This window comes from Artibeus jamaicensis, unplaced genomic scaffold, assembly GCF_021234435.1.
Source record: "Artibeus jamaicensis isolate MK-2021 breed Jamaican fruit bat unplaced genomic scaffold, CSHL_Jam_final contig_64, whole genome shotgun sequence".
NCBI classification, from domain to species: Eukaryota; Metazoa; Chordata; class Mammalia; order Chiroptera; family Phyllostomidae; genus Artibeus; species Artibeus jamaicensis.
The window spans coordinates 16567086-16582378 of NW_026521911.1; positions in this window are offsets into that span (position 1 = coordinate 16567086).

Sequence of the window (15293 nt, forward strand, 5' to 3'; positions counted from 1 at the left end):
CATCTATTTCTAAATGTTCTGAATGCTGGTTATCAACTGTACTCAAGTGTTAAGGTTTAGTAAAACCAAATCAGTTATGAGTCTTCAACATTTTGAAGAATAATCAAACACTGTCTAAGGCATGAGCTCATTACTTAAGATGCCAAAAGTGAAGCTCAACTTTGCTCCAGCTGTCTAATCTTTTTATTTTTTTAACTGCTTGTTTTGGAAGAGTCCACCAACAATGGAGGTAAATACCATTTCATAATAGATTATGAAATGTCATATTACTCAGCCATAAAAATCAAGAAAATTTTATCCTTTGCAACAGTATGAATGGACCTGGAGAACATTATGCTAAGTGAAATAAGCCAGTCAGAGAAAGACAAATACCATATGATTCCACTCATATCTGGAATATAGTGAGCAAACCGAACTGACAGGCAAAACAGAGACAGACTCATAGATGGAGAGTAGATGACATCTAGTTGGGGTTTGGGGAGGTTTGGACATGGAGGGATTGAGAAAAAAGGCCAAAGGACTCGTGGACATGGACAACAGTGTAGTGACTGCTAGGGGAGGCAGGTATAAGGAGACTAAATGATAGTGGTGAAAAATACAATAAAGACTAAATTTTTAAAAATTTTAAAAAGAGAGAAAGAAAAGTTTTGGTAGTGTAAAGAACACTAATCTTGGATTTGGGAAGAATTTTGTTGAAGTTGGGTTACTTTTTTTTCCAGTTTCATTGAAATATAATTGACGTATATTAATTTAAGGTATATGACATAATTATTTGAAGAATATGTATATTATAAAATGATTACCATGATAAGTTTAGTTGACACCTATAACCTCACAATTAAATTTTTTTCTTGTGATGAAAAATTTTAAAGCCTACTGGCAATAGCCACAAAAATGCCTGCAACAGCCCTTACTCCTCTTCCCCCTCAATACCACCTGTCTCTTTCTTCTCTAAAGGAAGCCATTTTTGCATAAGCATCTATGAGTTACCAGCCTTTTAAACATGTTTCCAATAGAGAGCATTCTCATTAATCTTAAGAATATAAAGAAAACATCTATCATAACTGTGTTTTGGAATTTAAAAATATATAATATTTTAATAAAATGTTGAAAACAAGGAAAAAATAATCACAGTTGACACAAATATTTATATCTTGATTTTAAATTAGCTTTTTGTGACTATTTCTCTCTATTGCTACATAGTTTTATAAGTATCGTTTTTAGTGGCTGCTCATTATTTTTTTGTTTGCACAAAATTATATTTGAGTAATACCATTTGGTTTGATATAAAAGTCCCTCCTGTTGGTTAATTATAACAAAATATATATTGAATATTTTTACATATAATTGTATTATTTTCTTAGAACTTCAAAAATGAGAGCCCTCTGCTCTCATGACTCCAACCAATCTTCCCCAACAGTGAGGATCCCAGGGGACAGAGAGGCAACCATACATTGATATTCTCTCTCTTTCTCCTTCCCTTCCCCTCTCTCGAAAAATAAATAAATAAAATATTTAAAAAAAATCAAAATTTAATTGTTAGAACTAAAACAAAGAACATTTTTATGATTCTTCATACATATTATCAGATTATCCTTCAGAGTGTTTGAATAATTTTTACCACATTATAATTTATAATTTATATTTTATTCCAGTTTTATTAGACTTCAAGTAATAATTCAATTATATTTTATTAATTTTAAAATAATATTATATAACTATGCATAACTAGATATTGATATCGCTAATCTGGAAAATTTTGAACACTCTCAAATATTCTTTGAACACTTTTGATGCAAAGTACTATTTTATATACAAGAAATTTAAAGATAATTCTTCTTGATAAGAATTAGGTAGCTACTGAAGTCATAAACGGATGAGAAATATCTGGCTAGGTGAGGAAGTATTTATCTATTTAGATGAGCCCTCTATAAATTTCCATCATAAACAGATTATACATTAAAAGTATAATACCTACAGACACAAGAGGAGAAGAGTGTGGTAAAAATTCAGAAAACAAAAAAATAAAGGTGTGTTTGGTATGTTAACAAATGTCTTCCAGTCAATGTGGTTTGTGTTGTGGAAAAACAGAGGTGATATTGGAAGGTTAAGTGGGACTGTTTTGAAGAAAACTTTAGATCAATTTAGCATTTATTTGGTGGCCACTGAAGAACTATTTTAGGATGAATTATCTAGTTGTACTTGATTAAGAAGTGAAATATCTCAAGTATTTTACTATTTGGCTTCTTCGAATTAGCAATGTCACTAGAAGTCAGTGTGTAGAGTTGGGACTAACACTTAGAATGTGCCCTCATATTCAAATGGACAAAAGATATTTTAGAGTTTCCTTTTAGCATGAGGCAATGTTGGAAAGGTGAATTGAGATTGAATGCTTGTTAAAATGCTTTTCCTAAGTTTAGAAAAGATTTACACATACAGGCCACTGGCTTTTCACAGTGATAAACATCTGCTTTGAATATATCTCTCTAAATCTGTATACTACAATTATGGTTTAGTTAGACAGAGTGGTCCAAGTTATCATCACCTCTTACCTGGACAACTTTAGTTGTCTCCTACCTTGTCTTTTTGCTCCAAGTTTTTATTCTCACAGTATTACTTTCTACAGAGCAGTCTAAACTACCTTTTAAAATTTTAATAGGATAATTTCAACCCAATCTACCTCTGCTAAAACTCTCCAGAGGCTTGACATCCCAATGAGAAGAAATGAAAACATTGTTGCCTTGGTTAAACATGATTTGACTACTGCCATTTCCTCTGATGTCATTTTATATCTTTCTTCCCTACCACTCTACTTCAGTACCTCTGGCTTTTTATTTGTTCTATGCACATAGGAAATTTTTTCTCACTGCAGGGCCTTGGGTATTTGCTATTCCTTCTGTCTTGAATGCTATTCAGGGAGGTCTTCCCATGGCTAGTTTGTCCTTGTCTTTCACTCCTCAGCATACATGTTATCTTCCCAGGGGCATTTCCTGACAAAATAATTTAAAACTAACACCACATTCACCTTTAATCCTTTCAAAGTATTGGTTGTTTTCCATTTGCCTTGTTTAACTTTTTAATTTTTTTATTTTTCAAGTGGCAGTGGAATCTTTAGAAAAATTTACTACTTCAGATTAACTGAAATTTTGGTATGAGATAACAGTTAAAAACATGGACTCTTGACTCAGGCAGTCTGGTTTTGCCGATTTTTAGTTATCTCATCAGACTAAGTTATTTAACTTGGCATTTCCCTTCTCTGTTATGCTTGCATAATGGACTTAGGGGGATGGTATGAGGATAATACATTCTTTGGACAGTGTCTGGGTATATAAGCTCCCAATAAATGTTGATATTAATCATTACTTTTTGTTATCTACTTAACATTTTCTAGAGTGAGTGTAAGAACATTATCTGCTGTGTTCCTAGTACCTAGAAGGACTAGTACATAATAGCTGCATAAAAGATGTTCCATAAATATATGTTAAATAAATGAAAAAGTGAATCAATATTTAATATCTCAGAGACCAGGACTGACTTCTGAGTTATTTGCCTGAATTTGTGGTCAGATTCTGATATTTGCCAACTGCATTTTTACTCTGTTGATTGATAGCTGACTCTCTGACTATAATCAAGACTAATACTTTGATTTGATTCACAGTGTGGTTTCATTTAAATTTTTTTATGTACTGTTCATTAAATACAATTCTGCAACAGCAGCTCCTGGCATTGGGCCAGGGGGTCACAGTGTGATTTTAGTACTGGCTCCTCAATTCACAGGGTTTGAGTATTGGCTACACTGTAAGTTGAATATTGGCGAGTCATTAAACCTTAGTTATTCCTATGTAAAATGATGATGAAAATTTCTACATAAAATTTATTGAGAAGACTGTTCTTATCATAGTGATTGGTATTTCTCTAAGGAGGGTTGAGTAAATAATTTCAGACTGAAAAAATATTCTGTTCTTAAAAATCTGCAATGAGGAGGATACCAGAACTTCCTTAAATTACCCAATCTTGTACTTAATTATCCTCTCAGGAAATTCTTTCTTTTGCCTGAAGGTAGTTTCAGCATATCTTTTATGTAGAAAGTATTAGTTTAGTAGACCACCCTTCATATGTGCGCTCTGAGAAGCACCAGAAAAGGATGTTTGTAAATTTGGAGGTATTATGGGTTTTTGAGATACAGAAACTTTCTCTAACAGTGGGGAGACCACAGTCCCCTTAGGAACCATTAATTTCCCTGCATTATCAAGAATAACACTTCTTATTTGGAACCTAAATCCTCCTAATCAATTTAAGCCAATTTCCTGCCTTCTATCTCATTAGGGATGGAGAGCAGCTGGCCACCATTTTCTCCATAAGAATTCTTCTTATGCTTTAAGATAGTTTTACATTTTTCATTATTTTCTAAGTGAGCTCCAACATCATTGGTGCTTCCTCCCATCTACCCCACTTCATGGTACCCATGCAGGTCTGTATTTGCTACCTACTAATATTACCAACTGCACTACCAAATAAATAAAAATTTTGAGATTCCAATTCCTATTGCCCAGAGAATATAATGGCAATTTAAAGGATGGCTTTAACAAAAATACCTTTCTTAGCATTACACTACAAAAAGGGATTATCTTTTTTAGGGTGAGTCTGCACTAATATAGATTTCACAATGAGAATGAATGTTGTAATAAAATCACAAAGCACTATTAGTTATTCTTGCTTATAAATTGTAAGCACAGTAAATGTGAATGTTAACAACACCTTTTTTTCTTAATTTCCTTTATACTATTTCCCATGTAGTGACTACTTTTTCATTGTTGGTATTATATGATCCAAAGTTCTTATGCCAGTGCTCAAAAACTTAAAATACTGAAGTAATTAATATGTAGCTTTGTTATTAGAAAATCATTGATATGACTGGTAACTTTAAAACATATTATAGGCTATAGTTGCTATGGCTCAATAGATTGAATGCCTACCTGAGAACCAAATGTCACTGGTTCAATTCCCTGTCAGGGCACCTGCTGGGGTTGCAGCTGAATCCCTGGTTGAGGGGCATGTGAGAAGCAACCAACACTGATGTTTCTCTCCCTCTTTCTCCCTCCCTCCCCATCTTTCTGAAAACAAATAAATAAAATCTAAAAATTAAAAAAATAATAATAAAGGACCTGATCATTATTTAAAAATCTCATAATGAAAAAAACAAACAAATAAAAAATACTACAGCACAAGTGATAGCCATATGCAGATCCTTCTTTAGCTCAGGCCAGGAAGCCCCAAGCAGGGCACAGGCAGTGGCTGACCGTGCACCTCTGAGGCCTTAGACCCAATGCCTCTGGTGGACCAATTCGGACCATGACAGATTACAACCCAATAATTTTCACAAGTGACACATTCAAGTGGAAGACTTGGATAGGCATCAAAAGCCCACTGAGGCAAGTCCTGCTCTGTGGGGTTGGCCTCTGCACACTAGCTCTCCTGTCATATTCAAGCTGGTCCTCACAGCCAATCAGCCTGGGGGTTAATAACTACTAGAGGTGTGCCAACAGCAATCAAGGCTCAACTATAATGGAGGCACACCAAGAGCAACCAGCTCTGGTGACCATGGAGGTTGCTTCACTTGGCCTAACAACATCTATAATATAACGCCACTCTACTGAGTCAGGAAGTCATAGCATTTCAACCTAATACACAGAAACAAGCATAGGGAAGCAGCTAAAATGAGAAGACAAAGGAACAGGACCCAAATGAAAGCACAGGAGAAATCTCCAGAAAAAGAACTAAATGAAAGACAAGCAAACTAACAGATACAGAATTCAAAACAATAGTTATAAGGATGCTCAAGGAAATTAGTAAGAACTTCAGCAGCATAAAAAAGGACATGGAAATCATAAAAAAGAGCCAATTAGAAATGAAGGACACACTAACTGAAATGAAGAATAAATTACAAGGAATCAACAGGAAAGTACATGGAGCAGAGAATCAAATCAGTGGTTTAGAATATAAGGAAACAGAAAACACCCTATCAAAAGAGTAAAAAAGAAATCCAAAAAACTGAGGAAAGTGTAAGGAGCTTCTTAGAAAGCTTCAAGCATACCAATATTTACATTATGGGGGGCGGCTGGAAGGAGAAGAGAAGAAAAGAAATAAAACCTATTTAAAAACATAATGACAGAAGCTAGACCCAAGGTGGTAGATGATGGAGTGGAAGTTACACTAATCTCCACCCATGACAAATCTGGAACTACAACTAAATTGTGGAGAAATCACACAGAACGAACAACTGAACAATAGCAAGGGAGTAGCCTTATAACCATGGACAGACAGAAGAAACAGACTGAGCACAGTATGACTTGTAGGGAGTGTGGTGGAGATGTGAGAGGGCTGGCTGGGTGTCCACAGGTGGCAGCCGAAGTGCCGAGAGATATTGAAGTGGCCAGTTGGATCCCTCCAAGAAGTGTGGGGTCTAAACCCTGAGATTCCCCAGCCTAGAACACCACAGCCTGAAAAGTACACAGATAACCACGTGCAAAAAGCAGCAGGGTTGTTTTTTGCCAGAAGTGGACAACTGGAGACACAAATTGCTGTTTAAAGGACCATTGCATAAATTTTCATTTGTAGCCATTTACCCTGGGCTCTGGCAAAGAGAGAGCCAGCAGAGTGGACTAGAGACACTTGAGGAGAGACTGAGCACAGAGGCTTTGGGGAGAGAAATGAGAGAGTAGCCACCAGAATCTCGATACTGAGTCATCCCCTATACTACAGTAGCAGTTGTGCTCAGGCAGATCCTCCCCTCTGGGCAGCAGCAGCCACAGGAGAAACAATAGCCTGGGCCCCAGGAGGGATTTAGCCCCACCCTGTAGTGTTTAAGCCAGACTGCAGAGTGCAGAGTGACTACATTAACAACTGAAGGAGTCAGCCACAGACAGTAGATTCCCGGTAGTCTTGAACAGGCTGCCAAAGGTTTGATGGGGTCATCATCTGAAATCACCAGAGGTGGATCCAGAAAACAAAACAGTGATAAATACTGGATGATACCAAGAAAAAAACACTGTAGTCTTCTCTGTGATTTATGATATTTTCTTTCCTGTATAGGTTTTTAACATTCACTTTTTGTCCTTTGAATTTGTGCATACTAATTCACTAGATTTCACACTACATTTCAATTTACATAGTTTGAACCCTTCCTTCTCTCACCTCATTTTATCTTCTACATTCCTCTTATTATTTTCATTTCAAATTTTGTTTTCTCTCTTGATACAATTTGTTTCCCTCTGCACTCTTAATATTTCTCCCCTGTCAAGCCTCTTAAAACCAATTTTCTTGTAAATGGTCAACTCACATTCTTTTTCCCACTCTAAATATCCATGTTCTCTCTCTAACTTTAGCAATCTGTGCTAGTTGGTTGTGGATAGGGAAGTTATTACATTTTTTTCATTTTATCTCTAGGTCTTCACTAATTTTGTATTTTAAATCTCAAATTTTACCATTCTCTTCTACTCTTTTTTTTGTCTCAAATTTTAATTTTTCTTTGTCTTAGCCTGGTTTTTGTTCCTTACTCTTAGTACTTGCTCTTACTCTATAACCTCAAATCCCTTCCCTTTCTCTAAACATCTCTTAAGCTTTTCTTTCTTTCCTTTTTCCTCTTATTTCCATCCTACCTGTATTAATTTTAGCTCATTTGCTGTTGATAATGCTGTGGTGGATCTTTCTCTCCAATTTGGTTTCTATTTGTTTAATATTCATTTGATTTCAATTTTCCTTTTTCTTTCTCTCTCCCACTTTCTTTATTTTATTTTAATTTATGTTTAAATCTAATTCTATATGCTCCCCTTCTCTTAATCCATTCTGCCTTCTTCATTCCCTTGTTTATTTATGATGTAAATTTTACTATCTCTACTTGTATTGCTCCGATTCACTAATCTTACTAGTATTCCTCTCTCTACCTTCTTAAAATTATTTTTATTTCAGTAGGTTATCATATATTTGTTCTTCTTTCTTATAATAGTCTTAATCTCTTTACACCCTTAGTAATACTGGTTCATTTGCTGCTGATTGTGAGATTGCAGGTGGGAGACATTTTTGTCAGGGTGAGTTTATTTCCTGGGCATGGTACATTTACACAATGAAATACTATGCAGCAGAAGAAAGAAAGAGCTTCTACCCTTTGCAACAGCATGGATGGAACTGGAGAGTATCATGCTAAGTGAAATAAGCCAGGTGGTGAAAAACAAACACCATATGATCTCAACTATAAGTGGAACCTAGTCAACCAAACAAACAAGTAAGCAAAAGAGATCCAGATACATGGAAATAAAGAACAAACTGACAGTAACCAGAGGAGAGGGAGCACGGAGATAATGGGGGAAAGAAGGGGAAGGGTCAAGTCAATAAACATAGAGAAAAACTCATGGACAAAGACAACAGGTGGGAGGATTGAATGTGGGAGTTGGGGGATTGGTAGGGAAGAGGAGAGTAATGGGGGGAAATGGGGCAAGTGTAACTGAACAACAATAAAAAAAGTAAAAGAAGAAAACCCAAAAAAATCCTGCCAAGAAACTACTAAAACTGATAAATGAATTCAGAAAAATAAGAGGATACAAAATTAATACACAGAAATCAGTAGAATTTTTACATGCTAATAACAAACTAACAGAAATAGAAATTCAGAAAACAACCCCATATACAATTACTACAAAAAAGAATAAAACACCAAGGAATAACCCTAAGCAAAGATGTAAAGAGCTATACTCAGAAAATTATAAGACACCGAAGAAAGAAACAAGACTACCCAAAGCAATCTATAGATTCAATGCACTTGTTACCCAAACTCCAATAACATATTTCACAGAACTAGAACAAATATTTCAAAAATTTGTATGGAACTATAAAAGGCTCCAAGTAGCAACAGTGATCCTAAGAAGAACAAATTTGGAGGAATCATGCTATCTAATATGAAACTATACTACAAGGCCATAGTAATCTAAATAGCATGGTACTGAAATATAAACAAACACATAGATCATGGAACATAATGGAGAGCCCAGAAATAAACGCACACCTTTATAATCAATTAATATTTGACAGAGGAAGTGAGCATACACAGTGAACTAAAGATAGTTTATTCAATAAATGGTGTTGGGAAAATTGGACAAATAGTTGCAGAAAAATGAAATGAGACCACCTTTTTACACTGAACACGAGAATGAATTCAAAATGGATTAAAGACCTAAACATTAGACCCAAAACCATAACATCCTAAAAGAAAACATAGGCAGCCATCAAAAGATGGAGGCAAAGTAGGTGGGAGCGAAGCCCACTTGTTCTTGCACCCAACTTGGACACTTAGTTGATCTGCTGAAAAACAGAGTGGATAGTCAACAGAATCTTGGCTGCTCATGAAATCTGGAAGCCAAAGTGTACAGAGGGCAGTTCAAAACAGGGGGTAAGGAGGTTTTATAGGTGGAAGGGGAAAGTTCCCAGGCACTGTACCAGCATCCGGCTCCCACAGCACCAGCATTTGTAGATAGCCTGGTCACATAGCAGCCCAGTGGCTCCATGCCCTCTCAGGGTGGGGAACTCCCAGACTTGTCTGGGAGCAACTTGGATATACAGAATCATTGGGGAGAAATAGCCCCCCCCCCCACGCACAGTTAGCGGCTCACCCTACCTGTGGCAGTGGATGCTGACCAGGACAGTACCAGAGAGTGAGATAGGTATGGTTTGCACCTGGAGCTAGGGGGAAAAGGGGGGCTGCAACAGGCTGTGACTGAGATAGACTCTTGACTTTTTGGAGAGGTAGAGTGTGTGAAAACTGTGCAGTGGCTTGGTGCTGCAGTGGGAGTGCCCAGAGAGACTTTTTTTATAAAGGGGAGATGAAGCATGCTGGACAGAGACCCCTTGTGTGCAGCTGTCTGGCCAACAAAGAGGGAGGATTGTGGGTGTGATTTGCTCCCACTAAGTGCACCTGGGCAGATAGATCAAAGGGGTGCAAATTGAGACTGTTTCTTGGCCCCAGCCCCGGGGCAGTGGTGCAGAGTGGAGAGTTCAGGCTGCAGAGTGCTGTGAGGGCAGTGAGCTGGCAATTGTGCATCTGAGATTGTTGGAGTTCAGACTGGGTCTCCTTCCTTGGGTGCACCTCTGGGAAGAGAAGATTGAGCCCAACCCCCACCAGCAGGAGAAAGAAAGAGATGCAAAACTGGCTAGGCAGGTTTTATAACCTGCAGGGGGCATTTTTGCAAGAGTAAGACAGCAAGATGAACACTTAAAAGGACCCATTTCGAACTACCCACAGGGTGACAAAGTACACTGGGTACTAGGGCCCTACTTCACTGAGGCCATCAAAAGAGGCAGTTCAGAAAGTGTGCCACCAGCGGGATTCAGGGTACTGCTCAGCTTCAGCTGGCACACAGAACTGCAGTCTATACTAAGCAGGAAAAGAGCTGACACTCTTACATATTGTCCCCTCCCTCCCCAACCCCATGAAATGGACAGCTGTTTAATCAGAAATTATACATTATTGGAAATAAATTAGGACAGATTAGAATGGTAAGGGTAGGGGCAGGGGAATGCATCCACAATTTTCCCAGAAGATTGAACAGTGCCTCCCAGGGCAGGCACAACAGCCTCACCCTCTTGATTGCTACAGAAGCTCCCTCTAGAGGCAGTAAAGGAGATACAGATGGTGTTACCAGAAGTTGTACCCACCACCCCCTGGGACCTTGAGCTGATAAACCCAGAGATGGATCTAGAAAGAATTTAGAAGGCAAACACCAATAACTGAGATGAATTTCACCTTACTCTTCCTCAGAAATTGCATGTTTTTTTCTTTCTTTTTTTCCTGTTCACGTAGCCTTTTAATCTCTCTCTTTTTGCTTCATGAATATTCCAACTAACTCACTACTCTTGGTCTTTTATTTTTTATTCTTTTTATTCAGAATATATACATATTTCTTATTATTGCTATTCCAGATCTCACATAGCATCCTTTTCTGGTCTTACTCCATTTTGCCATCTTCCTGACCTTTCTTACTGTTGTTGTAAAGATTATTTTCTCCCATGCTATGCCATGTTTGTTCCTATTCATTACTCTCACTATCTCTCCACTACCTATCCTTGCAAAAGCATTCTTCCTTCCTTAAGTCAGCTTACATTCTTTTTCTCTCTGGTATGAGAAGTCTTATTCCCTCTCCACCTTTATAAGTTGTGGCTAGTTGGGTGGGGATTCCATAGTTACGGCTATTCTTCTCCAGCAAACTCCTATTTGCTTGTACTTTAAATCTTATAGGACACCTTCCCTGTCTTACTCTGTTTTGCCTTCCCCTTTACCCTTTATCAGTTGCATTAGGAATTTTAATTTTTTTCTTTTTTAGCTTGGGCTTTACTCCTTACTCTTATTAGTTTCCTTCCCTCATGCTCTCAGAATCATTTTTCTTTACTGTAGACATCTCATATTCACATTTTTGTACAATATTCTTATTCCCTTTCCACTTCTATTAATTACCATTCAGCTGTCATTGCTATTGACCTTGCTGTATGTATTCTGCAATTTTTTTCCCATTGGTTCAACTTTTTAAATTTTACTTCAGACCTCATAGTATACTCTTCCCTTTTCTTACTCCATTTTTGTCATTGTCCTATCATGTTTTACTTACATACCAATTTTGTTCTCTCTTTTCTCACCTCATTTGTATCTTCTATTCCTATCAATTCTTTCTCCCCTTCCTACTCAAAATTATTTTTTGCTCTCTCAGTCACCTCATATTCCCTTTGTTCTATATTATAACATTCTTAATTTCTCTCCACCTTTATTAATCTTTGCTGAATTGCAGTTTATATTTGCTGATGTGCTGGGAGGGGGGCTTCTGCCTCTGTGGTTTTGGTTTTCTTATAATATTGCTTTGTTAACCAATATCTGTATAATAGCATACAAGACACAGTGGGAGTTGTGACTATCAGTAAGCCAGCTGGAGGGGAGAAGCCACCAACAAATGAACCTCCAACAAGCAAAGCCCAAGTATAACAAGAGTGAGCACACAAAATGAATAAAAGGTAACCCTAGAGCATCCTGAAAAGGAGATCAAAGGGACTGCACCACTGAGTCCCTAGAACTCCTACCATAGAAGTCCATCCCATGAAGGCAGGCAGGCAAAGCAGAGCATCCTGAGATGCACAAACAAACAAAGAGTCAGCTAAAATGGGGAGACAAAGAAAGAATCCCCAATTGAATGGAATGGAAGAATCCCCAGAGAAAGAGCTAAATGAAATTGAGGCAAACAATCTATCAGACATAGAATTCAAATAAATGGTTTTAAGGATGCTCAAGAAACTCAGTGACAACTACAAGAAACTGAATGGGAACTACATGAAAAAGGAAATAGAAACTATAAACAAGAACCAGGAAGAAATGAAGAACACAATTCTGAAATTAAAAATATATGTACTAGAAAGAATTGCAAGCAGGTTGCATAAAGCAGAGTATTGAATCAGCAAACTGGAAAACAGTGTAGAAAGAAATACCTGGGCAAAGCAAAAAAATGAAAATAGACTAAAAAAAAATAGGAAGATAGTGTAAGGCAGGGATGTCCAACCTTTTGGCATCTCTGGGTTCCACTGAAATAAGAAGAGTTGTCTTGGGCCACACATAAATACACAAACACTAACAAAAACCTATGGGCAAAAAGACGGTTTTGCAAAATTTTTGTGACGTCTGTCCCCACACATAAGCAAAAAAGTCCTCACATAGTAACCCTAATTATGCATCAGCTCTTTTGATAAACTTTTTAAATCATTGAGCAGGTCCCATATTTGTGATCACTAATATAGAAAATGCATGTATCTAAGTAATAAAACTTTTGATTTTTTACATTTTTATTATAAAAGTAAAAGGAAAGAGGGCAACATAAAACTTGTGTGATGTTTGACATTGTAGGTGAGAAACTAGTCATCAATATCTGGTTTGATAGAAGTAGTTGCAATCTTCAGTCAGATCTCATGGTGCTCATCAGATATTTTGGTTCCAATTTTACCTTTAATGTGTTTCATTCTTGAAAATAGTTGCTCACAAATGTAGGTGCTGCCAAATAGTGGTGGCATGAATAAGGAATGATTGTAAAGAAAGGTATAATTGTGTCTGGGAAGATAGGACCTATAAAAGTCCAGTGAAGAGACATGGTCAAATTTTTCTTTAAGTGGAATGTTAGATTGCAGCTGAATACATTTCATTTGACAATTGTCAGGCAACATATTTATGTAGACTGAATATGAAGTCACAAATATAGCAAAATATTATTTGCCCCCAAATCTTGAAATCTGTTTTCAAACTCTTGTATCAAATTGAAAGGCAAGGCTCCATATTTTTTTGCTGCTCACAGGACTGTGTTTAGCCAATGTGTAAAAATGTATAACATTGTTTGAGTTCATTTGAGCTTGCCATAATTTCAGTTTTATTTGAAATGCTGTTATGGTATAAAACATGGTATTGATAAGTGCATTTTCAATTTGAAGATGCATGTTTAACTCATTTAAATGAGGACTTAAATCCACAAAAAATACTAACTCTGTAAGCTAGTTTTCATCATTAAGTTCCAGTATAAGTTTGTTTTTTGGTACCATAAATGACTTGATAAAATGTTGCAAATCATAAAATCTTTTCAACATTTCACCTCAGCTTACCCATCTTACTTCCAAAAAGTACATGATGTCAACATAGTCAGCATCAATACTTTTAAGGAAGTCCTGGAATTGGTGATGATTCAATCACTTGGCTCTTATGAGATTCACAATCTTGATGATGATTTGCATATCATTATCCATTTTTAAACATTCTGTGCATAAATTTCCTGGCTGTACTAGGCAATGGTACTTCATCAAACATGCGTTTTGGTTGGTAATTGCATCATCTTTTGTGTTTTACCTACCATTGCTGGGGCACCATCAGTAACTATACCAGATTTGTTGACGATGGACAAAGAAAATCACTTGAACATGTTTTTTTACTGCTTTGTATAAATCTCTGGATTTGGTTGTGTCTTTATTAATGGAACTAAAGAAGCCATTTCTTCAGTGACATTATATTCGTCATCAATACCTGTAATAAAAATGGCAAGTTGAGCCATGTCTGTAGCATCAGTGCTGTCACCCATCGCCAAACCATAAAATTGAAAATTATCAGCTTTACTCTCCAAACTTCTTACAATAGATTTTTTAGTTTCTTCAATTCACCTGGCTGTACTCTGGTGAGAAAAACTGATTTTAGAAATATCCCCCGCCCCTTTTTTTTTTCAGGGCAAATTATATCTGCCATGTTTTCTCTACATTGATTAATTAACTCACCATCAGTAAATGGTTTTGATATTTTTGCTATTAGATATGCTACCACATAACTAGCTTTTACAATGGAATCTGCCCAAGTTATAACTTTTTGAAAAAAATTTTGTTGGACAGACTTTTTTCCAGTTCTACTCTTTTGTTTTTATGACCCAATCCTTCACACACATTGAATTTGGCAGTATGTTTTTTGCATATAATGCTTTTTCAAATTATAGTCTTTGAAAACTTGCACAAATTCCTGAGAAATTAAGCACAATGCCTATTTGCCCTGACAAAAAGTAGTCATCTGTCTACTTTTCATTGAATAATCTTCCTTCGTCTATAACTTTCCTTTTTGGGGGGGTTCTTTTTACTTTTGAGACACTGTAGAAGCCATGCTGGGATAAAAAAATAATAATAGATAAGAGACTTTATTTGCTTTTATTTTGAAAATTAACTGATGAGAATATAGAAAGCAGGGTTTGGGCCCTTCTGCAGCCCTCTCAGCTGCCAATGCAGGTTGAGGCCGAGGGATGATTGTTAAGCATGGTGGGCAATATGTGAGTCACCACTGAGGTATGGAAGTACCTTTAACAATCAAATAAAAATGCTTACCTGATTTCTAAATAACACTAAATGCCTAAGGTTGCAATGGTAAGTTGAAATATTACTGATAATCAAGCTTCACTAAATCACCATACACATGTAATGTCTGATGATGCTACTTCTACCATCTATGCTTGGAAGATAATACACTGGAAGCTACACACAACCAGAAAACTGAAGCCACACATATGTACAAATAGCAAGAGCATATATGTTTATTTTATGTGACATTGTCGCATGTAATCACCAAAAAAAATCTCAAAGTGTTTTAAGTAAATTTACGATTTTGCATTGGGCTACATTTGTAGCCATCCGGGGGCACATGTGGCCCATGGGCTGCAGGTTGGACACCCCTGGTTTAACGGAACTTCAGGACAACA